Here is a 21,557-nt window from a genome sequence, read left to right on the forward strand (position 1 = left end):
ATAGGTTTAAAATGAAACAACTTTTTCTGCCATCAGATGCGTTACCCTTCCTTTTATAAGGCTTGCCCAGGGACCTTAAATTTTAATTTAATTTTTTTAATGTAAAGTTTATCGTATATTATATTTTTAAACTTTTAGCTACATCTAGTATTATCGGAAGTTGATCAGTCTGTCAATATTGAATAATTGAAGTAGGATACGTCGCCAACAATGAAGTACTGCAGCGAGAGAAGAGACAGAACTGTTTAACATAGTGAAGCGGCATAAATGAAAGTACCTCGGTCATATAAAGCGTATTGAAGAAAAATATCGAATTCTTTCATTTGCCAACCAAAATATTTAGCAGGAAGAGACTGGGACGCCGATCCGACGGCGTTTTGGAGTAATATCCGCAGAGCTGTTTTGGAGAGCCGTTAACAAAAGTTTTGTAGCGTTTTTTACATTCGTTAGGTGTGAAATGAAATGATCGAAAATAGTCAACTTATTTATTGACACTCACCACTACGAAAGCACGATTACTCACGACTACTAGAGATTGTTATTTTTACTATATTTATTTGAAATATTTAAATTTTACGCTAATATTTCGAACTTTACTTCACTGACCTGACTACTATCGGCGATGCGGGTCCTTATATATTCGGCTGAACACTCTCGCGGATAATTCTCGCCAACCTTCTAGACGTCGCGAGGTATGCCACTTACGGAATGATAAAGAATCAACTAGTTTTTTAGTGTTTACAATATCGTTATAGTAATAATAATAATAATACATCGCCTTGATGATCGCCAACATACGAACTGGATAAGGCACCATACCACCATATGAAGGGAAATTCTATCTAAGTTTTGACGCAATGCGAATGATATTTATATCCCCTCACTAGTAAAATAAATTAATTTTATTTCTTCATTTATCTTCTATATAAATTTTCAAATTTTCCTTATAAGAATTAATCGGATTATGTCAGGAGACACATTCGTATGAGGGACAAATAAAATGTCGAGAAGCACCGTTATGCATAAGCCCCTTTTCGAGTTCCCAGATAAGATAATCTACTAAGTTTGATAATTCATTTTACAAACGTTCTAAATAACTTTTGTCATCTAGTCGAGGTAGTAAAATTTACTCGCGACAAAGGCTTTCTTTAGTATAGACATGTTTTATGCAAATCGTCTGCAGTTAAGTTTTCAGTGTTCTTTAATTTAGTTCTTCAAAACATATTCCTTAACTTCTGGCATTTCGGATTTTAGCTGGTGATCTAGCATCTCTTATACCAAAAAATAGTAACAACTTTGTTATTTTAAATGGAATACTTTATATATTGTTTTATTTTCCGATCCGCTATCACTTTATAATTATTTTTGTATAAGTTGTTCCTATACCTATCTTTAGCGGTTTTCGAGAAATTAATTATTTTCTTTATTTTTTGACCAAAACATAGCTCCAAATAACAGAACGCGCAGAAAATTGAAATTATAAACGTAATTTATGGAAGTATTGTATATTAGTTTTTGCTATAAAAATTTGTTCTACGTTATACAGGGTTGCTCAAAATTAGTTATTTTCCCGCTAGATACAAAAATTGTGAAAAATACATTTTTTTAAATGGAAAATTTTAATATAATATATTCTAAAAAAAAATTGAAATCCCTTTCTAACGAGATATCATGTTCCTATATCTAAGGGTTTCTGAAAAAAAAAGCTAAATTTCTCTAAAAACCGGAATATTTTGACATATTTGCTTTAGGTGGCTATGAAAGGGTCATAACGCAACAATGCTATGCTGTTGATGTTTGACAGTTATTTTTAGTTAATTAATAGTAAATACGCTTGGGTGTTTTATCAAAATAGTGACCAAAAATTCATTAAAATGGAAAGAAATAGTTATTCAAATGATGATGTGACAAAATTATAGCAAAAACATGAAGAAAGTTCAACGAAATGTACCAATTTACAAAAAATTAATAAAAGAAAATTTATGCGAATACAAAATAACTTTATACAATTTGGTTCACAACCTAAAAATAATAGAAGTTTATCCAAGGGGGTAACGTCTGATAAGGACAACATCGTGAATGTTGGAAAATTTAAATGAATCGTCTTTGGAATCATTTTGGAACGAAATGAGCTTAGGGAGGAGGAAGTGTAACGCCGCAAATAATGAAAATGCCACGAACACCAGCTTCTTCTTCGTCATTCTGGAATGACGCAAGGGGGCATACAGCACAATATCTTTGGAGAGGCGTGGAAGGTTAGCGAATCTTCCAGAACAATCTGCTGAGTATATAAGGAGGTCCTTTTTAGGCGCCGCTTTAAGACCAGTTTGGTTCGGAATATTGGCGCGATATTTAAATCGGACATAGAGTAGGAGCAGAGTAAGTAAATAAATAAAAACGGTGAAAGTAAATAAAGATAGTGTAAATAAATATATTTCTAGTAGTCTTAAAGGTGATCGTGTCGTGTTTACTAGTGTAAGTGAGTAAAGAAATCAGTTGACCATTTTTGAACATCGAGTTTTAATTCCCACCTTAATAAATGGTAAAAACGCTCCAATATGGTCCTAGCAAACAACCAACCATTTAATGAGATATATAACAGCCTAGAGTTAAAATTACAAACATGATTCGAACTATCGCCTCTAGCGATAAATGCAAATCCTACAGAATATCGAAGACTTCTCATGTCTCAGTAGTCACCTCTCATCAAAGGCAAATGTTGATGCTGAAAGTCAATATCGACTGAGATGTACCAACGTTCCCTTTCAGCCATTTACGATAACCGATAGAGGAGAGCTAAAGAATTTTGTTTATGTCAAATAAAAGAAAGACAAATAAATTGTGGCTAATAACAAAAACGTTTTAATAATAGGTACACTCAATGCCCACCTGAAAAAAGTTTACGACTCGGACTGGGCAAATAATGGCCCTTAACCTTAGCCTTTATGGCGATGGCACAAAGAGAAGGGTCCTTGATACTTGGAGGAAGAGCAACGAAGACTTGAAAATTAAAAGTAGGATCTCAGAAAAACCAATTTCTATCCACAATTCTATCTTATATTACAATATGTAAAAGAAGTCCTCAAATATAGATATAATGTGCCGAATATTTATCGTTCCTTTTAATATTAAATACACCAACTAGGACAAAAATATTTTGTCCAACTTTTATGTTTATACCAACTGTGCGGCGTCGTCGGGCTTTTACAATTATATTGCAATTTTAAAAGCGGGCTTATCTAACCTATTTGTGCTACCTAAATAATAGATGTGGTGGAAATCGAGGCTGAAAGGAACATGCGGATGTTGATAATGTTTTGTTTAATAATGAAATTTCTAAGGCATAGTTATTTTATACGGCGATGTGGGTCATCAGTTTTCAAGACAATAGATTCGGCGTTTTTGGAAAACTTATATAAAACAAGGAAGAATTTAATAATGAATTCTCTCTGACTTATAAAATATTAATTTAAAAGAGCACGTTAAATTAATATAAGCTCGCTGTAATAAAACTAAAGCAATGCGTAATAGATGAATAATGCAAGTTTCAATATGCTAGGGCGATGAATGTGATAGCATATTGACTTTTTATGTAAGTTTTATGTACTTCCCACCAGTCCTCTATAGATAAAATAATTTGATGACAAATTACTGAAAATAATATAGTCAACTGTAATCTTATTTCCTTATACATCAAAAAACGAATATAGCTTTTTCGTGACTCAACCCTTTTAGTTCAAAATATTACCGGTCGATGTTGTTCTAGTCATATTTTAACCAACTGCAAAACGTTTCTTTTTATCTTAGATTGCGTGTTTTTTTAAGTAATAAATGCTTTCTCGTAGTAGTAAAAAAGATATTTTTAAAAATTAGGTTTTTCAAAGAGTTCATATTTCGTTTGGAAACAAAGAGAAATTTTGTTCCCAAACGAAATCATTCAACTGGAAGATCACAGAAATCTAATAAAAACTTAGGCAATTTAAGTTAAAATAACGTGGAACCAGCTGCGATATTAGATGTGGCTCTAAAATAATACAGAAAAATTGAGAAAAATTGGGTAACATATTCATATGACGAATAAATTCCTTATTTCCATGAATATATTAACATTTTATGTGTAATACTAGCAAAAATACTTTAAAATAATTATTATGACATAATATTTTTTAAACAGCTATTAAGATTTCGTAATAAATGAAAATATTAAATTAAGGGATTGGTATTTCTAGAAATTAGGCCCGAATATGCCCGAAATTTGGGTCACCAAATATTGATTCCGAGGGAGAATACGTAATCAACTGCTTAGAGTAATTGTATTTCTATTTTTAGTAATATAGAGAGTGTTCCTAAATATAATGAAAAAATCTTTAAAGCATAAATTTTAAAAGATTCAGGTTTAGGTCATTGGACACGCTAAATGGTTCCACCCATCTTAATTCCAGTCACATCTTCCAATGTTGCTTTGGCAGCTTATTAGTTGTTTAGAGGTATAAGCTCTAAGCAATGAAAAAATATTCATCACTTAAGATACTTTATCAAGGCCTAGTTGAAAAACTTCAGTTTTTGCCAACAGATAAGGTACCATATTATAAGTATGCTCCGGACTATAAAATACTTTAAAATGATAAACACAATTTATACTGGGATCATGCTGTACTTAGTAGATTTAATTCTAACCGGTAGAGTTTCTAAGAAAAAAACTGTTATTGATGATTCTATCTCAAACAACAACAACAATTTAAGAGCTAAATACAATGAAAAGTTCGTTAAAAGTTAGAAATTTAGGACACCAGATTTGAAGACAAAGTGCAAATGAGAAAAGTGCAAATTATTCCAATCATTATATCAATACCAGGAGTGATTTGATCTAAAACATTAAGCCACTGCAATTAAATGGAAATTATTTTCAATTGATCAAAAATCAGCACTGGGCTCCACAGTTCGCATCGTCCGAATGTTTATAAAGTCAACTCTCAATACCAAATGTCCGGCAATTTGATTATATCTCCGTTTAACGCACCATCTATTGCATCCCTTAAAGTTGCATAATTTCTGGCCTTAACTATGGTTCTTAAATCGCGATTTGTTAAGCCGTTTGTAAAAGAGTTAATAGCGGTTTTTTCATTAACTTGCTTTAGAATGGGTACAGAATTTTCATCAACTGCCTGAGATAAAGTAAGATCTAGCATAAGCTGTTCAATTGTTTTGCCGTATTCCTGCATAGTCTTATTTTCTTGCTTTGCATTAACTAATAAAGTTGTTAGAGCAGTAGCCGACTGCTTAGTAAGTAAATGAATCTTAATGTCCCTAACTAACTCGTTTACCGTTGCGTATTGTGATTTTAATCTTAGTTTAGCATTTTGAGATAGTTTAACTTTTAAAACATATTCAATTAACATATCTTTTCCATTGTTATATAACATTTCATTATAAAGTTCGATACCATCGATAAGCTGTTTGGTGGTATCGTCAGTATTGTCCATGTTCGGTAATAATGAACAAGCTGTTCTTAAATCAAATTTTTCAGCCATGTTTAAAGGTTCTTGTACAAATGTTTCTTCAGTGTCAAATTTACTATCTATCGATAACTTATTTTTATCAATTTCCTTTAATCTAATTAATAGAGACTCCCTACACAAACTAAAATTAGATTTAATATCTGTAACTATTCTTTTAACATCTACTACTACTTGATTATCATGAACGTCCTTATTATAAGTTATGTTTTATTTCCTCATACTTATTTTCTAAACCCTTAAGCTCCTCTTGTAACTTTTTATTCCCATCTACTGATTCTCTACGAACCTGAGGTTCTTTTCTTAAATTAAGTTTAAATTGTGTAATTCTATCTAAAAGCTCAATAAATTTTGCGCTCATTTGTCCTAAAACTTCTACATACTAATTAAAATTATAATAATTAAAAGAGGAAAAAAAATAAAATCTACTAGTAATAAAAATTATCTTACTAAACGTTTTATGCTGTTCATCTTCCTGCTCATGAAGTTTCAACTTATCCTATTGGGGTTATTGTATGGAATGTGTTGCCATGTAACTATGTGTGCCATGTAATGTTTGGGTTCGGGGGTTGTTAATATTGACAGGTTGGTATCCCTCGTTGCGCCCTAGCCGCATTGCGCAACTGCTAGAAACGTTCCCTCGGTACTGGCTCCGGTGTGGAACAACTAGTTTTACCTTCTTACGCGATCTGCTGGCTTCTTGCAATCTCTCTTGCTATTTAACTTTTTAGTGCTCTTCTTAACCTTCTAAGACAGTACCAGCCAAGGGCTAATACTAATGCTGCTACAGCCACAACTTCCACAACTTTAATTAAGGAAAGCCCAGTACTCGTACTTCCATTAGCCATTGTACCTCCACTATTTCCTGACTGTGCGATTATTATTTTCTCCCTTTCTTTCGACTGGCCTTTTCCCATTGTTGTTTGATCAATTAACCACTTTTCACATTAATTTTTCTTTTTGACAAATTTTTAAAATTTAGCGCGACACGTAGGGACTGGCAGGGTCGCCATGTAATTTTGGGTTATTCCCATCAGGACAGGTTCGGGGGTAGTACTACGTGCCCTTATTAATTAGACACCACTTGTTCTGTTCATAGCTCGGAATATATTCAATTAACGTTCTTCAAAAAATACTGTCGCCGAAATAGTTATGGTCATCAATAATTTAAGTACAACATTGAACCGATAAGTAATGCATACACGTATAGATCTACTTATTTCCTAATATGTTATTATGGCCTCTTATATTATAACAATGAATTTGTCGTAATTGCTTAGCTTAATTATTAAACATAAATGGCCATTACAGAGGATTCTACTGATCTAGGTGTGAAGCAGGTGCAAAAACTGGACCATCAAGCAATAAAGAAATAACTAAGAACACATATGCTTACTTCGCAATTGGGTACTTCTTCAGTCTAATCGGAGTAAAACCGATATCGAGAACTTGCACCGGAGAATATCATCCTTCTGACAAAAATATAAAAAATGTTTGGAGGATGAGGAGTCATCGATATCAGCTGAATAATCTCTGTGATTAAGTGAACAGGAAATAGGGGTACCTAATAAGACCAATGAAGAGAAGATGTACTTTTGGAAAGACAAACCTCTGAATGAGCGGTATCTCAACGAGATGAGCCAGATTATGTCGACAGTATCGCATCGAACTACTGGCTAACGTCAAGAAAGATTTTCCCAAAAACGCCCTCCGTTTCTAGCTTTTCAAGATTAAGTCGTGATAACAAGAAACTACTTAAAGTACATCATTTAGGATCCCTCTATACAGAGTGACAAATGTCGCTATGGATGCCAGGCGCAGAAAATCACACAACACACATAACTGAAGGCTGATAAGCATACGGTGCCATGAAATAATAAGACAGGGACGATCCAGTGGGGAAGATACTGCATTAAATACTGGCCAACTGATACAGGAGGACAATCTTATCTACTACAAGTACATCCCTGAATCTGTTCTCGAAAACAACAACTATAAGCTATACTGTTTTCATAAATACATTTTTACTATTATCCTTAAGCAAGAAATGAGAAACAGTACAATAACAATTGTTTAAAATAATTTATTTCACCTGTGATTCAGATTTTTTTTTTATGAGAATTCCTAAAATCATTAATAATTCATACTCTACTTATTTTATGACACATTTAAGAAGTCACTATAATATTTAGCTTCTGTGCTTTAATTGTTGTTTTTCTTTATCGATTACGATATTTCTGATGATAGAAAATAATGTATTGATTAGTAGTTATTTCCACATCTAAGTAATAAAATGGAGATTTTTAGCCGCAATTCTGAGGTCTATAATACTGATTTATCTTGTTACATAGCACATGAAAAAATAAGGTAACTGGATCAGGGGCCATTTTAATTTCATTTTAATTAATCAAGGCTGTAGCAAAAGAAAAAGCATTAAAATTCGCTCTGCTGAAAATTATTCCTATATAATGAGACATAATAAGACAATCCAAAGTTGCATTAAATTTTAGCAAGAATAGCTTTGTGGTTAGAAATACCAAGAGAAGTACTTACACACATCATTTAACTTTGGACACAAATAATCAATAGAAGTTGCAAATGAGGATCGTATTCGTGTGGGAGAAATAAATCGTAATATACTTAGAAAAGAGTACAATATGGCGAGGTTACGTCAGTGAAGTTAGCATTTAGGTCACCAGCCAATATAACTTTAAAATTTAGGGATAATTGGGATAATAGAAAGTCAAGTTTGTCCTGGAATATACCAATATCTCCAATGGGTGGCCTGTAAGCACAAAAACTAACTAGAAGTTAGACCAATGTTAAAAGTAATACTGTATCTTAAATTAACAAAGGGAATAAAGAGGGTCCACTTTCAAATGTCTTATTTTAAATGCAATATGTTGCTGATGCATTATCTTTGGAACTGTGGTTGAAGATGCTCTATATAATTTTTACAAAAGTTTCAATTGGGAATAATAACTCTCATAAATTTTTATATTATGTTTAGGGCAAACTTAGTCACACAATATTTATTTAATTTGACTGAGGCTAATAATAAAAAATGGAACTAATGCATAGAAAATAGACCAGATCTTATATTTGTAATAAAAGTGTCAACTGATGTAAATGTGGTTGTTACAACTTCAGCAGGAAAAAGTTAGCAAGGTATCCTTATAATACGTTAGAAAATGAATATTTTTTTCTTTTACAGAAATTAAAGAACATACGCTTTTTTTTCAAATTAGACTTATACCTGATGCTGCTTAGGACAAATAATTAGCAGTAAATTAATTTATTTTAGAAAATATAAGTAGTGGCATATTTATCAGTCATAGGTCATAATATTTATTACGCAAAAGTGTACGTTTTTTGTTCACTAAATATTATTCAAACGACATTCTTAATTATTAAAAAAGTCGAAACAGTAAAAACAAATTAATAAAATTTTAAACTAAAAAGCGCTTTCATTTTGATTTATTAAATAAACATTTGTCAATCATATATGCATCAATTATGCATTATTTAGCAGCGAATTTATTGATTACATGCAATTTTTTATTTGATAAATATATTTATGATATATAGGTTATTTGTTTTATTTATTTTTTTTATAAGGCTTGAAAACATTTTTGAACAAAAATTTAATTAAAATATTTTGTAACTGTTACTTTAACCTAATTTCTACCTGTTATTTTAACCTAATTTGGTTAGTAGAAATTGGAAAACCCTGGTTTAAAATTCTAGAAAGTTGTCCTTTCATAATTTTTTCTAAATTGTTTTTTCCTATATTGAAATTCTATTACATAAATTTGCTTTAAGATATATGCAGCTTTTTCTATTAAGAACATTGTTAGCGACAAAGCTTTTTTTTGTAACTTGTGCGTTCTATCTTCGTCCCTGTGGATTATATATCTTCACCCCAAGAAGGTATATTGTAAAAGTCTGAATAGTGTCAAAAAACTTTTTTAATCTTATAAACCTGAACTGCTAATGCAAATGGGTACCATGACCAAAAATGACCGCTGTCTGGTGGCCGCCATTTTTATAGTAGTTGTGTCCTTTTGACGTTGGTCACTCTGAACATTTTCAATGTTACCAACCAAACATATATTAAATAAAGGTAATGAAGTTGGCGACGCTGACGTTTGACATGTGATCTGTCATGAACTTATATAAAGAAACGTGACTTGTACAATATCGTGAACTTTCTTGACTCATAAATATTGAAATCATAATATATAAAAATCGTAGTTTAAAATTTAACGAATTTAGTTTTAAAATGCCTTGAATTTATATTCTTACAATATGACTTTATAGAAGGATATTGTCGTGTTCTAGAAAGCTTTCCTCTAAGTTCGCGAAACAAGTTGCCAGTAAATAGAAATTTTAAAACATCTATACCATTTTTTTCTATACCTCAATTTTAATGAAGCACATATTTTAAAGTGCATATATTAGTCAACTGAAAGTTTCTAAATTGAAACGAGTTTCTTAAGCAAGTACAAGAAAAATAGCACAACTAATTCAACTATATTAAATTCTTAACTAAATGTACCTTCCAAAAACTTCAATTGTTTTGTTTCCCTATAATTAGCACCACTGAAATTGGTCAGAGTGACCAACATCGAAAGAACACAATCACGCAAAATGGTAGCTACCTAGTAATGGTCATTTATTTTTCAATGGAGTGGCAGTTTAGGTATACAGGGTGTTTCAGAACTATAGGATCAAACTTCTAGGGGTTGTTCAGTGCAACAGTAGAATCCATTTGAGTATAGAAACCCTTGTCCGGAAATGTGTCACTACGCCTAAATATTAATTACCTAAATAGGATCTGATACATTTATTTTTACCTTTTGTATATGATACCATCACAACAATTGTTCAAAATGTCTTCCTCCAACGTCAATACACCGATTTAAACGCCGCACATGATTTCGGCGGACTACACTAAAAATTTGATCCTCGTTTTGAATGATTTCAAATGCTGCTGTTATTTGTCCAATTAAGTCTAGCTCTGATTCTACTGGAGTTTCGCAGACTAAAGACTTTACATGTCCCCACAAGAAAAAATCGAGCGACGTTAAATCGGGTGACCTAGAAGGCGAAGAAACTGCTCCACCTCTGGCAATCCAACGGTGATAAATAGGTCATGTTAACTGTTCCGGTAGAAGGTATGGCCCAATTAAATAATCATCAACAATGATTATTTATGCCTGCCCATACGTTGACAGACCAACGATTCTGATGTTTTCTTGGAAAAATTGCATAAGGATTTTCTTCGTCCCAAACATGGCTATTCCTACTATTAAAAATACCATGTCTTGTGAAAGAGGCTTCATCAGTTCACAAAACATATCGTAAAAAATTTAGTTGTGCAATGATGTGATCCAAAAGCCATCGACAAAATTGAACTCTAGGATCATAATCGGCTGCAGTCATACCTTGAACTTTCTGGAAGTGCTAAGGATGGAGTTGTTGCTCCTGTAGTACCCGCCAGACAGAAGCGTTACTCGTATTCATATTCTTAGCGACGTCACGTGTGCTATTTGATGGTTCATCGGCAACTCGCTGAAGCACCTCTTCTTCAAATTCGACCGTTCTTACGGTTCGAGCAACACCAGTATCCTTGGTCTTAAACATGCCTGTCTCAGCGAGCCGCCGATGAACCGCAATAAACTTTTTGTATCCGGGATGCTGTCCTTCGGGATAACGTTCATGATACAACCGCGATGCTGCTCGTGCATTGCAGTTTGTTGCTCCGTATGCCAAATGCATATCCGCCAATTCTTGATTGGCAAAGTTTTCCATTAGCAATAAATGTTTAAAAATTGTAAGCTATAAAATGTTTAAACATGACATTAAGAATTGACATTAATAAGCGTTGATTTTAAACAATTGTTGTTATGGTATTATGTACAAAAGGTAAAAATAAATGCAGCAGATCCTATTTAGGTAATTAATGTTTTTTATAAATTTTAACGCGTCTTAGGGCCGTAGTGGCGTAGTGACGCATTTCCCGACATGGGTTTCTATACTCAAATGGATTCTTCCGTTGCACTGAACAACCCCCAGAAGTTTGATCCCATAGTTCTGAAACACCCTGTATTTATTAAGTTCGTGATTCAAAGTAACGCATGTTAACAAATTTTTTCACTTTTCAACTATTTTAAGATAAATCTATTCGCTCTTATTGGTGCCGTCCAGCTCTTTCAGGGTGAATAGGCCGTTGGCATATACCGTTATGGCCAGCTCCGGTGACCAGAGTTGGCCATAGCTGGTCTATTTATTTGCAATAACAAAGAGATATAGAATGTTTCGCCAATTTTCTCCTCTACTACTAGAAATCGACCCAAATTATACGTACACTATACGAATTTGAGTTGTCTTACGTATTGCGTTTGCTAAGATTTCACTTATTTACTTCAATCTTTGGTCGGTAATACGAACAATACTACGAATACGGAGAATACAATACGGAGAAATTAAACCGTGGACAAAAAATTGAGTGTAAAGGAAGTGATTGAGAAATTTATTTCTGAGTACCTGAGTCAACAAGTGCATTACAATCAAACAATTTTAAACGTTTTTTACACTATCGAGTCGGACGACGGAATTTTATGACTGACTCTGATCGTATTAACCTGACAGATTTATTTACCAACATTTGGTATATTAAATTGATTTAGAAATCTATTTAATGTTCGTTAAATACATTTTGATAAACGAAGGCTTCGTGCTGATTTAATTTTTACATTCAGAATCCTTTATAATTATTTGGGCTGTGATCTAAGTGAACTATTTAAAAGAAATCGGGATATTAGACTTCGCGATCACACTGAAATTTAAAAAACAGATGTATAAAACAAAAACACGTCAAATATTTTTGCCTAATAGAGTGTTCAATGTTTGGAAGTCGTTACTTGTAGATATCATAACTGCTCCTTCTGTAAACTGTTTTAAAAATCGTCTGGACAAATTGGACATGTTTAGTATTTAAATTTGGAAGCTGACATTTGAACATTTATTAAAATATATTGTAATACCTACTTAGTTCATAGAGCTATACAGAATGTAAATTCTTGGCTTTTATCTAATAAAATAATAATAATAATAATAGTAATCTTGGTTGCAAAAATCAATATAAACAAAAAAGTCAAATGTTAAAAAGAGAATAATTGCTGTTCTTAAACTTCCTTCACTACTAACTAGATTTCGATTCAAAATTGAGAAAAGCCGAATGTAGATGGTCGAAACAGAAATCAGGCGGAAAATCAATTATTAAGTTACTGTTAGGGAATAAATATTTTTCAACTACAATATGCCTACGTAAATCAAAGATGAATTGGACGCTATATACGCATCATTATTGACTACTGTGAAATTTTGAGCAGACTGAACTTAAACGTGGCTGTACCAGTTTGACATAACTTTACTTAAGTTTACCGAATGGTGCTTCACCACCCTCAAGTTACTGGACAAATTTAATTACTGAAAAACAGCTACATTAACAGAAGAAGGAATGTATCATCAAGATAGTTCTACATAATGGGTGGAATGCATAAAAAGTAGTATATGCTAATGCTTCAAGTATGTACTACATTTCTAAAGTTTATACTACACTAATGAAGCATTTACTACTCTCTGTAGCATATACTACTATGTACGCGATACATAGAAGAAAGTGCTATGCTTTGGAAGTATCCACTAGCTATAGTAATATTTACTACAGTTTAAATGAATTTGGTGTTTGACAAACTTCGGCCCCAGCAATCAAAGTGTTTTAGTAAAAAATGGCAGTTTTTATAGATGTGCATCGTCAAAAAGTATACAAACAAAGAAGAGAATACCATAATGATGATTTATATCGAAAATTATTTAGGTAATTACCATAAATTTAATAGATTTTTCTATCCCAATCATCTAATCACGCTTTGGTATTTTAGAGTTAACAGAGAAAATGTAGAGTGGCTTGGACATTATTTTCTCCAAGATGATAATGAACTGGTGGAAACAAGGGGTGGAGCCCTGTCACTGACTCGGAAAATTGAGGTTTTCTTGAGAAGTTTAGGTGTTTCTAGTAAATTAACTTTGTAATTTGAAAAATGTAAATAACTTTTCTTATAGGAGATCCTGGATTTCAGCAAGGAGTTGTTGTTGATTTAGACGTCAATCAAAGCACTGTTTCCAGAACCTTAGCCACGGTATCTAAAGCAATTTATTCGAAAAGAAACAATTTGATAAAGTTCCCCAACACTAACGAATTACTTAGAGTTGCTATTAATGAGGGAGCACGTGGTGAGCGAATGCCCAGGGTTATAGGTGTTATTGACTCTACCCATGTAAAAATAACAAAACGGTGATGAATACGTGAATTCACGGTAATGAATACGTGAACAGAAAAGGGGTATTCTCAACAAATGTTCAAGCTACGTGTAATGCCCGAGAAATGTTTACAAAGTGTGGATGCATCTTGGCCAGGGCCCGTACACGATAGTCGAATTTGGCGAAACTCCATAGTGTATGGAATTATGTATAATAATGTGCACGAAGCAGCTTTATTAGGTGATGAAGGATATGGTGTTGCCCCGTGGTTATTGACACTATATAAAAATCCAACTACACCAATGCAAGAAAATTATAATTTAATCCATGCAAAGGAACGATGTGTCATAGAGCGCTGCTTTGGTCAGTTAAAACGGCGTTTTCCAATGCTCCAGTATACTTTTCGCCTAAAAACTGAAAACATTCCGGAACATATTGTGAGTGCATTTGTACTTCACTATAAAGCTAAATATCTACAAGATCCATACCATGATTTTGATCGAATTGAGATGGAAGTTCAGCATCCCAATGAACTAATGCCAGAGGGTAATCAAGCAGAAATTCGAAATCAAGGTACACAGCGCAGAAATGAAGTTGCTGAGTTTTTATTTCGTAATGATAACTAACATACCTAATAATTTAAGTTATTATTATTATTATGATAATTATATACTAAATAGGTAACTTATGAAATGTTTAATAATAAACTAAGTATAAAAAAGTAACAACTAAATAAACTAATTATTTCAATTTTAAGTTTGTGACAAAATATCAAACTATAAAAGAAATAAATGGATATTACACCTTATATTATATTTAAATTATGGGTTCATACGTAGATTTTATATTCCTGTTAATAATTCAATATGTCCCGCCTAATTAAATGGTCAACTAACTGCCCACCAGCTTCGGCAAAATTTACCAATGCAATCGCGGCCCGTTTCTGAGCTTCGGCTGAAGACTGTTTTTGTGAAGCAGAAATTTGGGCTTCGGCTGCTTTAATTTGTTTTCGTAAATAGGTCTTTTATAGTTGAACAAGTGTCTCCTCCTTATCAGCTGCTTTAGAACCTTTAGGTGTCATGACTTTAACTTGTTTGGAGCCAGATTTAGAACTGAGGAAGTCATCTTCACTGTTTTGGAAGGAAACATCAATCTCATTGCTTACACCGGCCTGACATACACCTGGTACTCTGTATAGAACTGGGTTTTCTCCTACATTCCATAAGTCGTAGAATTTCTTTTGCCATTCCGTCAGTACAATTCTTTTAGTTCCAGTTTTTTTCAAGTCAACTATTTTCTTAACTTTTGTTTTCATGTTATTAAACTTTTTTAAAATTTGTTTTGTGTCTAGGTTTTTTCCCATTATTTTATTAAAGCCAGTTGTTAATTTTTTTAGTGCATCTTCTTTTTTGTTTTTAATTTTTAGTGTCATCTTTTTATCAAATAAAATTTGATAACTTTCAAGTTGAGTAACAAATAATACTTGTTCGTTTTTATCCTGTCCTAGCTCTTTTGTTGCATCGGAATCTGAAGAATCACTCATAGTTAAACCAGTATTATAATCACTGAACTTTTAAAAAGTTTGAATCCGAACCGAATTACACGAACACACTTAATACTAATAGACGCACTGATAGAAAAACGAGTTTTGACAAGTGTCTTGTCAATTTTGAGATTTTTGACACGCGCTTACTGCGACACTAGTAGATACTTTTCTCTTAAGTAGTAGGTACTTCTGTTGGGCCGTACAGTGTAGTATTTACTTCATAGGCGAAGTAGATACTTTTATGTAAAAGCAAATGCTACAAAGTAAATACTTTTTAGCGAAGCATTAGCATCTACTACTTTTTATGCATTCCACCCAATATCTAGCTACAAGCAATAGCTTTTAATTCCTTAATTTAAAATCAAAAGCCGAGTAATATTTGGAAGGGTTAAGGAGACGGGAGCATCGGTGGAAGAGCCATATAAACTGCAGGCTTACGAGTAAAAAACATCAATAATTAAAAAGAATTAATGTCTAACGATGCAGACTGATCGCTTTAATTTTAAGTCAGAGTCAGGACAGGTGACTCCATGGCTGAAAACCAATGATAAAGCTATCAACCGAAATAAGTAAATACTAGACTGAAGAATGTAATAAAGAGGGAATAAAAAGTCAGCTAGGTTGGACTTTCTCAAATATGGCTGCAGAAAGAGACTTTATGACACCAGAACCAGATTTACGCATTGCAAAACTTACAACTTGTATCAAAGTAAAGGAGAAATTTGGTATCTTAATAATAAATTTGGTATTTTAATATATCGGATCTTAACGAGCCAGCATACCAAGTCGGAGATATAAAAAACCGTTTTCTCCGACCAACCGAATTCCTCGAGAAGTGGGGAATAATGAGAGAAAAATCTAAAAAGGTATGAGTTAACATGATGAGCTAAATCTGGATGTTATGTAAACTTACATTCCGAAGCCATGTCATCTTCTTTCTCCCAACTCCTCTTTCTCCTGCATCTTTTCTTTGATAATTATTTGTAGGAAGTTATATTTTTCATTGAGCATTATATGACCGAAGTACTGCTGTTTTTCTCTTTTTAATAGTGTCGATGGCATTTGTTTATCATTTCTAAAACTTCTGCATTTGTTACTTCGACCATCCATGAGATCTTGAGAATTCTGCGTTACAATCGCATTTCAAATGCTTCTAATTTTTTATTCATAATTATTTGTCTTGAGAATCCAACCCTCAGCTCCATAAAGAATAATTGGCTAGATATAGCATTCTATGAATGTCAATCAAAGCTCCAGATCAGAATCGGTACACGGGAATATCTTTTCAGTTTTATAATCACTGTGCGATCCTGATCTATACAGCATTTTCTTTTTTTGTCTGATGTGCAGTTTTTAGATAGCCACGTTTTAAAAAAAAATTTCACCCGTGTTATTAATTTTTGATCAAAAATCAGCTTAAGTTAGTAAAAGCATTTTCATCCCTTGGTACTATCAGGAACTCGTTGTTGGCTCACTATGCTAAGGAGTTGTTGTAATTAATCCATACTATCCGTAATGAGAACTGCGTCATCAGCGTACCAAATATTATTGATCCACGCACCAATAACTCTGATCCCAATCTCTGTCTGCATCCTCGAGTTCTTCTAAGATTAAATTAAAAAAGCCTTGGAGTATTTTTTTTTTTTTAAAGCTACACTAATTATATGGATTAGATGAGACCGTGACTTTGTGTTTTTACCTTCGATATGTTCTTTTGTTTACACCAGCGGTCTTATTTCATTTTTTATGGAGTGCAAGACTATCAAGCCTTCTGTTCAACTCCCTTAGCTTTCTCGAAACATTAAGCGAACTCAGGGGCCCTAGTGTAATACTGATATCGCCAGTTTACAAAAAATTGTAATGTAGCCTCTGCAGTAAGAGACCAAGCATCATGTTGTTGGTAGAACATTGCAATGGTATAGCAAACAATTCCAGAATGTTGTCACCTTAAACTTTCTTTGAGCATTCAATTGAACTTCCCATCCTAAATCACCACTCACCAGGTAATTAGGTTGTTTATGTTTATCAGCAAATAAGAGTCAACCAACGGTTTAACTAATATAGGGCAAATAATATGAGTTGGGAATCACGATCTTAATCCATTCTCCATCTTAGTTTGCTTGTACATTACATTATTACGACCTACGGTTGATCTATCCATTTTTCCTATCGATTTTTAAATGTAACTAAGCTCTAGCTCACCTCCTCTGTTTCAAATTCGATTACGACAGTCTTCCGTTTTCTTTGCAATTTATTTACAAACTTTTTAACCGATTTCAATCGAATGATTTGAATTTAGCATAGATTTTATGTTCAGTATTTGCTCTATATTCTAGATACAATTTATAACTTGTTATATGTGTCTCATCTTTAACAGTAAAGTAACTACTTTCACAAATAACTTATTAGGTATCTAAATTTACATAAATTTCATTAGGCAAACCAACTTAGGGGGTATTTATACCTTGTTTACTAATTTGAAATCCATTAAGCGCGCTTTACTGCCCATTTTCCGTTCCGGGGACCGCTAGTAAAATTATACTTGCTAAGTTACTTTTCTGTGTTTAGATTAAACAAAACGTAGCTGTTGTCGAATACTGAAGCGTTAATTATCAGTATTTGTTTTTGTAATGTAAAGGGGTCTCCTAGAAGGTTTAAAAACATCTTACTTGCGCAATTTAAATCAAAATGTTCGCCAAAGCAGGATTCTTAACAGCCTCTTAGAACGGTGATAGAGTTTCGTTTACTGTACGAAGTTCTTAATTGAGAAAGTTAAATTGGTTTAGTTACGGTTCTGCAGTTTGCAAGGCACTTTATTACTGGATAGTCATCATATTATTCTGTAGATATCTTCCTGACTGAGTCAAATATCTATTTTCAAACTTAATTATTGGTTTTAATTTATCTTAAGTTATATTAATTTTAATTATTATTCATTTACTATTATTAATATTAATGCTGTACATTTTTACACTATTGAATTAGTTTGATACTAAGATATGTGCACTAGAAGAAATTTTAAGTGGTAGAGTAATAAGCATTTCTAAATAAAATATATAAATATTTAAATTATAAAATATCAATTTACAAACAATGTAAAGAAAACTAAAGAAACAATTAAAAAGGATACATTGTAACAATTAAGTAAAAGTAACGCCTGTCTAGTAACAAACCCATCACAGCTGCTCTCTTAAAAAAATTAATTGCTTCCACAGAATGTATGTAGATTAAGACATACATATAAACACTGATTAGCATTTACAATTCTATAATGGTGTTAATATTTATATTAATCTACGTATTAATGCGAATAACTTAAAAATTATATTTCCTCTGTAAGAATTTTATATGGTATTTCCAATTTCCAAGTCCTAGTGCAGGCAAAGAAGCAACTATGTCTGTAGTGCATATTGAATGTCCATTAAGACAAACCAGAGGTAATTCCACAAGACCGTCTTAGTGAATCTCGTTAAGCGAGTCTTGGTTCTATTAAGCAGTAGAGAGTAGATTCATGTACCACAAGTACCACTTGCTGTATACGATCTACCATTCGAAAGTGCCATTGAAGACAATCCAACCAAAATAAGCGAGGTATCATCGGCATTTACATGCAGCAGAAATAGAACCGGTTTAAGGATGAAGTTCAAAAAAAAATTCAGAGACTGGAGGGACACAAAGTCAATGGTTACTTACAATTTTTTAAGAGTGCCAGGACAATTTGGCTTTAAAGAAGAAGTTAAGTGCCATTATAATAAGTTAAACACCTGCAATTTTAAACTTAAATATTTACTAAACACTTAACTACGAAGAGGATGTGTTAAAACGAAATTTAGAATTTAATTTCTCTCATAGTGCTAACATTCAGTGTAGGGAGACATTAGCAGTAGAGGCCGAAAGCATCATTTAAAACAGAGGTATTTCTCTGAAAAATATTTTAACCCATTAATACCTAGCGTCCCTTATAAGGAACCAGCAAATTCCTTGCGATAAAAAAAAAGTGGGGATACATCGAGCACTTGGAGTTGCAAAGCGTATTTAGCAGACTTGATTCGACGTGTCAGGTGTTTTTGTTTTCTATTTCTCGCGAAATTATTTATGTGTTATTGAAAATGGATCCCTCCATGTACTCTACTAGGGGTCAAGAGTAAGTTTTATTTTATGTATGTGTAAATAAACATTTTCCGCATTAATTACTAATTGAGTCTTTATAAATAATGTTCAAAGAAAATAGTCATCGATTTTGTAACCACGTGTAAAATACGTTACTACATATGTTGTGTCCCTTATAAAGGACGCTAAGCGCTATGTCTCCTTTATTGCAAATTGATCTTAGCTCAACTAATGGACTGTTTAGAGGAGGATGACGAGTTGCTGGAATCTAACATCTATATGGAAATAAGACCGAAGTTGATAGCGACGAATCTGACGACGAGCATGCAGCGAATATAAATCACCTACCTCGCGGAATCCTATCTCAGGAATGTAAAATAGCTTAGGTAAATGACTTTGACGATTCTGACCCTGAAGATTTACTGCCCCTATCTGTCCTTTAGAAAAACCTAAAAGCCAATAACAATACAAAGCAACAAACAGAATACGCGTACCAAAAATCAAGATGGCGGGAGCCTGATTCTGATACTGGCCGAGTAAATAATAGTGACCTTGTGATTGTCTGTAGCCCTAATGAACCCTCACAGGATGCAAAAAATGCAACTACCCCGGTTGATTTTTTCAAATTGTTTTTCAATGAAGAACTTTTGACGTTGATTATTACAGAAAGTAATAGGTATACACGGCAGAAAAATGTAGAACTAAATTTTACTCTGGACGAACTGCATGTGGTACTAGGAGCGTTTCTTTTATCGGGATATGGAAAATATCCAAACAGAAGACTCTATTGGTTGAGTAAAGAAGATATCCCAAAAATATTACAGAACAGCGTGCGTCGAAATCGGTTTGATACTCTACTAAAGTATATTCACTTTAATGACAATTCAAAATTATCCCAAGACCCTTGATAGATCATCTAAACCTGAATTTTACACCACACAATAGCTTTGATGAGTATTTATCCATTGATGAGAGCATGGTGCCATATTATGGAAAACATTATGCCAAGCAATACATTCGGGGTAAGCCCATAACATTTGGCTACAAAAATTGGGCTATTTGTTCGAGTACCGGATACATGTATGGTTTTGAGATTTATACCGGAAAAAATCAAAACAAAGAAAAAGAAAAGAAATTTGGTTTGGGGGGAGATGTAATATTATCTTTACTAGAGCAAGTCGAATTACCTTCAGGTAAGGTTATAACATTTTTATGGATAATTACTTTACAGGCCTTCCTCTCTTTGACTATTTATCGAAAAATAATTATTGTGCCACAGGCACCATAAGAGATAATCGTTTAGAGAAATGCCCGGTACAAACTAAGAAGGAATGAAATAATCAGCAAAGGGGAAGCTATAAGTATTATCGAAATGACATCAGCATGCTCGTACAATGGAAAGATAATAAAGTTATTTCTGTTACATCCAATTTTGAAACCACTGAAGTAACTAACACACTTCATTGGGACAGGGTCGCCCGATCTAAGAAGACCGTTCCTCAGCCGAAAATACTAGACAACTATAATAAATATATAGGTAGTATGGACAAATTAGATGATCATGTTGCGGCTTATAGATCAAGATTTCGACAAAGGAAATGGTATTGGCCACTAGTCTTATATTTATTAGATGTATCTGTTGTGAATGCTTAGTTACTTATGCGAAAATTGAAAACAAATCATCCTGACTCTGTTAGTTTATTGGCATTTCGACGATACATATCGCGAAGTTTTTTGAAAAGTTTTGGTACTAAACCCCTGCAAGGAAAAACCATAGTGCCTCGACCATTACATGACGTACGATTCGATAATATCGGGCATCTGATAGTCTACAATGAAACCTACCGCCGATGTGCCCTATGTGGAAAAAAAAGTAAATTCATCTGTGAAAAGTATAACATTGCATTGCATTCTAAAATTTGTTTCAAACTTTACCATGACAACTAAAATATAATGTAATTATATACAAAACATAATAAACATGTTGTCTTACTTTAATTATTTTTTTCCTTTTGCCCAGCGTCCCTTTAAAGGGACGCCCTAAAACAAAGGCTCTA

At 33.0% G+C, this 21,557-nt stretch overlaps 1 protein-coding gene and 1 long non-coding RNA gene across 10 annotated transcripts in view; one reads left to right on the forward strand and one right to left on the reverse strand.

The window, feature by feature from the left end:
• Positions 1 to 21,557, reverse strand: part of LOC126745344 (whirlin) — a 368,204-nt gene that overhangs the window by 332,081 nt on the left and 14,566 nt on the right. For 6 of the 7 annotated variants that reach the window (XR_007663517.1, XM_050453135.1, XM_050453136.1 and 3 more), the window contains exon 1: positions 5,967 to 6,533. The exons of the other annotated variant lie outside the window; for it this stretch is intronic. The gene's annotated coding sequence lies outside the window, so the exon portion shown is untranslated. Of the gene's footprint in view, positions 1 to 5,966; positions 6,534 to 21,557 lie in introns of those variants that run through there. 7 annotated transcript variants of the gene reach the window in all.
• Positions 1 to 21,557, forward strand: part of LOC126745346 (uncharacterized) — a 57,040-nt gene that overhangs the window by 35,012 nt on the left and 471 nt on the right. The gene's annotated exons all lie outside the window — the stretch shown is intronic.

This window comes from Anthonomus grandis, chromosome 15, assembly GCF_022605725.1.
Source record: "Anthonomus grandis grandis chromosome 15, icAntGran1.3, whole genome shotgun sequence".
Taxonomy (NCBI): Eukaryota; Metazoa; Arthropoda; class Insecta; order Coleoptera; family Curculionidae; genus Anthonomus; species Anthonomus grandis.